Here is a 6,000-nt window from a genome sequence, read left to right on the forward strand (position 1 = left end):
ATTTTTCTGGTATTCCTCTGCAGAATAACTTAAAATATACGGAAATCAATGCTGCTCAGAAAAACTGTCATACTTCCCAGACTTCTTGGAAGGTTAAAACCCTGTAGCTGACTCAAAGGTGATAGCTTTCACAGTAATGGATTGCATAGAAAATCAATAGGAAAGAACTATTGTTTGAAAATGTTATTACAAGCTAATGTCAAATTTAAAAATATATATCAATAAGGCTTGTTTTGGCTGGTGACATGAGAATGTGTGGTTTATGCGGTTACTCTGTATGCAGTTTCATTTTTCTTTCAGGGTAATGAGCATCTTTGCACTTCAGTGTTTCATGCCTTTCTTTTTCTTACATCTGATTTGATTTAACTGTAACGTGGAACTTTTTTCAGACTGACAGAGGAAAACCTATAAAGGCTCTCTTCATAATCATCACAGTGAGATAAAGACCTGCAGCATGTGAGATGTTTTTCTTCCTTTCAGTGCTTGCTTACTGAGTGTCTGAGTTCCTCCTGAGGAAAATAATTTAAGGAAAATATGAATTAGCAATTACTGCTTTGTTTATCCCAGTAGATAAACAGATAAAATGTGTTTCTTGCTTGTCTTGTAAAAAAAAATATGGTTTTGTTTTAAGCAGAAGTCAAAGGAATACAACAGCTACCTCCATTAACTTGGCATTAGCAACTAATGTCTTGATTTACCTAAGAAAAGAACAAGTTGAAAAATGGGCTAATAGAAGTAATCTGAGTGTTTTTAATAAACCACAGACAATATATCCTGTAATTTCTAAGGTCTTGTGGTGCTAAATTTCGCCATCTGGCAGGACTAGATAGTCAGGATGCTGTACTATCGATTTCTTTTGTCTCTCCTGGTCCAAGATTTCTTTTCAACCTCTTGCCTATATTTGTGATTTCCAGTGCTTGCTATGCTGATAAATCTTCATGGACCCGTGTGCCTCAATCAAGAGCTGCTTTGCATTGTAGTGAAGGCCCATCCTGCTGCTGGGAATGTGTAAGGAATTTCTGCTCTGCCAAAGATTTTCAGGTCTACCTTTTTATTTCCTTTCACCTTGAGCTTTACCCAAAATCTGCATTGCTGATTCTCTGCTAAGCAGCAGCATGTCCAAGTGCTAATGGCACAATTTGTAACTAAGCCATAGATAATGAAGAATTTACTGAAGGAAACCATTTTGGGCACTTGTATTCAGTTCTTCCCTTTGCATAGAAAGTTATGAACACCCTAGGATCCAGCCAGGAACTATGATACTGATGTCTGCAGTCCCTGTAGTCATCACTGCACCAGGCGTTGACTAGACATAATGGAAGAACTCCCAGCTTTAATAGCTGGTAACCAGTCAAAGCTTAACTATGAGTGAAGGGAAAATGGCAGCTTTTTTGGTGAATCCCTAAATCCTCATTCAGTATCTTTCATCAGAAGCATGCTTTTCTTCTCTTTTTATTTTTGTCACTCTCATTTGGAACATCTCTGAGACAGCACTGAAAACCAGTAAATGTCATAAAGTACTCCAGAGAGGTCCTAAACTCTAATTCATCGCAGTGTTTACTTTGTAATTAAAAAGGCTATTCTTGATGGGCAGGTAAAAAGGATTTAGAAAGGAAGATATAGATTTTATTTATTTATTTATTATATTTAAAAATAAAACTCTTTGAACAGAGAACTACTGATCTGTTGAGAAAACTCAAGTATTTTCTCTGTGTAATAGAAATGGCATTTTTACAACAGGTAGTTATTGGAACTACTTTTCCCCAATAGGTCCAGAGAACTGAACTCCCTGGCCTTACAAATTGTGTTTTGTACTTAAACACTTAAGAAACAGGAAAGAAATGCTTTTTTATACTGCCTACCATGTTCTAGATGGCCTCCTGAATGCTTTCATGTAACGTCTCATGTATTAAAAATAGTATTTTAATGATAAAACTGACACACTGTTCAATGTGTTGTGGATATATGCAAACAAAGTATTGCAGAAGTACATTTTAAGTACCTAAGTGACTTGTGCTTTAATGGAAACAAGAATTTCAGTAGAAGCCAGCCATCTTTGGCTGGAGAAGAAAATGTAAGTTCTGGCTTTTTATACCTATAAACCAGGAAAAAAGAAAAGGTTTTACTGCAAGTCATGCAGAACTACATTGGCTTTTAAGGTATATTGAAATTCCCACATCCTTATTCATAATGTTTCAGTTTATAGAATGCTTTGTTTTATAGTTTACAGTTTACTGAATGCTTCAGTTTATAGAGAAGAACTTTACTGGATGCGTACTTATTTCGGAAATCTCCTGCAAGTCTGCAGCCTGTGCTTAGTTTTCTTGACTGATTTGTTGAAGTTCTCTGTCACCATCCTTCTCGGGGCTGTCTTTATTGTTAAAGTAGTTTTATGCTTTTGTGACTTCTGTGAAGTGATGATGTGACCAGAATTGTTTTGCATGCAGAGGACTTGCTCTTCCAGATGTGTTGCTGAGCATTCGTGACAACAGCTGAAGTCAACACACATCCAGCATGTCTGAAACTTAAGCCCCGAGGCCCAGTCAACCTTTTGCTGAAATCAGTGGAGAGGCTGGCAGCAGTGGGAGCTGGACTGAGGAAAAAAAGTCTTTTGAGGCTAAAGTCAGAGTGGGAATATCATGAAATACTGGGTTCCTGCCCAGCTCCAGTGCTGGCTGTTGTCCAGTACTGGCTAGTCTGTGCTCTGTGCCTCCATTGCTTGGCTTTGTTCCTGTGAACAATCGTTTTAGCGCTTTGAAATGTAACATTTTGAAAGCTCCTTCTGGCACAAGCTCTATGAGTGTGAGAGTGGCCATGTTTTGTTTGTGCCTTTGTGATTATGTTCTGGGAAAAACAATAAAACTAAAGTGTGCTGTTTCTTGGTTTAGATACTGTGGACTTTGTAAAATTTTTCCTGAGAGACAGAAGCAGATGGAGCCTTGCTCTAGAGTAAGTGAATATAAAATCACATAGAGATTGTTTTCACTTGTTCCCCTCCACAGTTATTGCAAATCTCTCTTTATTGTGCTGTTCAACACAGTGTGTCTGAGCCAGGACTTCTGGTCAGTGTTCAAAAGGGTAATTGCAGGAGATGAACCTGAGAGACTTCTCAGTAATCTTGGGCAAACCCTTGAGTGGATGAATAATACTCTTACCTCTTTTGAATGCAAGGAGCAGGGCAAGGGTTTTCAATGCAGCAGTAAACATTGCAGTGTAACTTTGAGGGCTTTTTGTGTGGAAAATAGCTCCTGTTTCATGCCTTGCAAGTTGAGTTGAAATGGGACCCTAGTCACTTGTAGGCACAAGGGTTTGTTTGGGGTTTTTTTGTTTATTTTTTTGGTTTTGTTTGTTTTATGCTTTGTTTTCATGAGTCAGTGTTTCACTACAGTGTGGACACTTTCACAGGCCCAAGCTGTCAAAGATTTATAACTTAGAATCACAAATGAAGCAATGTTGGGCAAGTCTGAATGGATCGTGTTTTCATTCCTTCTGCTTATTTAGTGATGTTCAAGCTCCTAAATCTATGTTTCTTGACAGTTTTGTCAGCTATCAAAAAGAAATCTTACTTTTTGTCTATAAACCCAACAAGTGCCAGGGTCTTGTTTCTCACTCTTTGATGTGAACATGCTTTATGCTCAAATGTGTGGCTGAATTGAGGCACCTTCATGAAGGCGTGTTAGTGAGTCTTGAACTGCCTGAGTGAACCAGGGGTGTTCTTGCTGAACAAGCATGGAAGAGAAACAGAACAAAATAATCTGCCTCTGTGAACCTAAATGCTTAACTGGTGAACAAGAGCTGGTTAAGATATTTTTGACAAAATGCTTTTCTTAGGATAGGCCAATTTCAACAAAAGTTTGATTTGAAAAGGTTGAGATGTTGCTTCTGGTCAGAACTTGGAGGTTTGGCCCCAACCATCAGCAGCCCATATTCCCTACTCCTGTATTTACAGTTATGGGGAACTTGGCTTGAAGCCTTGGCTATTTGGACATTTCTGAAGTAGAGATTGAAATAGGTCTTGTCTACATCCCTGATGATCAACCAGAGGAATGCACTAATATTGGGTCCTTCAGGATCTTCAGCACCAAATTCCATGACTGTTTTTGAAGGTCTCATCTTCAATGATATCGAGTCTATGCTGGCCAAAAACAGATGTGCAAAACCCTACCCCTTGACCACACTATTATGTGTGAATATCAAGAGATGTTAAACAGTCCTACCTCGTGTAATGAGTCTCTAGTGATGGATCCTTCCCTGGAGTACCAGAGGAAGTCTGGGAGATGTATTGTCACTGCTCTGTTCTTTTTTTCTCTCTTTCTGATAAGCTTCTTGATTACCAGAAGCAAGCGTAAGTAAGAATTAGTGCTGCTTTAAAGCATTAAACCCCATTCATCTCTCTTCTAAGTCTGGTTGTGTACCCCAACTAGATGAGGGTTCCCCCAACCCTCGGGGTTTGCTGCTGGATTTTGTGGAATTCAGTGACCTTAGGGATAATTTGCAAAACAAATATTGTTTATTCAGGAGCTCTTCTAATGCTTGCTGAAGGGCTCTGTAGTCCTCTTAAAGGTACTTGAATTATTTGTTCTGCTTTGTTCAGCATTTTGCAGAGTCTGGAAGCTGAGTAAAGCTATTAGAGGAAATTGCCATACAAATGGCAAAGTCACTGAGATGAGAGGATAACAAAGAGTAGTGGGGTGTGGATGGGGGAAGCATGAAAATAATATTCGTAGTACTCAGTGGTACTGCAGCTCAACTGAGATAGAAAAGTGTTTATGTGGGCTACACATATCAAAGTCAAATACTAAATGGTATTCGTGATGTAACTGTAGGTTGATCAAATTCTGTTTTGAGGTTGCAGTGGTCTATAAAATGTGCATGTAGCTTCTGAACTGACCATCATGAGTCCTTGGATTGTAAAATCTCTACTTGTCTGTAGTGTTTCTTGACTATGTAGTAGGTCTTAATTTTCAGTCATATTACCCTGCAATATTTTGAACTTTATCCCACTTCATTTAATCAACGTCCTTCCAATCTACAGAAAAAGGAGATTTTAGTGTGCTGGTTTCCTCTGTTTGACATTGGAGTAGTTAATAAATTAGACCTGTATTTCAGATACTGTATAGTGAGACAAAGAAATGATTTTAAGCATTCCAACAGTTTCTGCTTAAAAATCAGAATATGATGCCAAGCGGCATCTTGTGTCATTTGCTGCCAAGTATCATTTTACCTCACAGAATTTGAATCCAATCAAGTGGTGTGAAAGTAAAATTAAAAATCAGCCTACTGCTGTTACGTAGAAGCTTTCAAGTGCACTTGGAAAACTGAGATCAATGGAAACCTTTACTGAAATATCAAATTAAAAATAGGGATTATCTCACTAATTTAAAAACTAATTTAAAATCAACTATCTGAAGCAGGGATTCCTGTTCCATGGAGGACTTGCAAGGTTCAGTTCACATGGTTTCTGGTGAAGCTTTTGTGTTTGGGTTTTTGAAAAGTGGGAATGATTGTGGAATAGTCTTTTATGTTTATAAATACAGTAATACAGGTTGGAGAGATGGGTACAATTTCAACCTGTTTTCTTCCTTTACAAATAAATCCAGGTGAAAAGATTCAACTCCTTTAGAAACACTATGTAGATATGCTAAAACCTCTCCAAATTAACTTGCATTTGGTAATGACAAATATTCTATTGGTGTATATGCATAAAAAGGATTCTGTACCTAGTGGTATCACATTCCGATAAAGTCCTTTGTGTGGGAACTAAAATATTTCTGTAAGGTACAGATATCTATAAACTGGTGAATTTAACTGAGGTTACCCTGGCACGTGTCTCCACCTGGGCATCCAAGTGAAACTTCGGAGGTGTGTAACTCTGTGAGCAGTAACCATTGCTGTCACACTGTGCAGAAGAGAACAATGTCTTAGTTTCATATAGGAATTGGTGAGTTTAACAGCTAAGTGTGTGCCAGAGGGTTTGGAGAGTTTGCCTTTGGGGCTGGG

Source organism: Corvus kubaryi, unplaced genomic scaffold (assembly GCF_017639235.1).
Source record: "Corvus kubaryi isolate FWS band 111438036 unplaced genomic scaffold, C.kubaryi_AGA036_p1.0 37270, whole genome shotgun sequence".
Classification (NCBI taxonomy): Eukaryota; Metazoa; Chordata; class Aves; order Passeriformes; family Corvidae; genus Corvus; species Corvus kubaryi.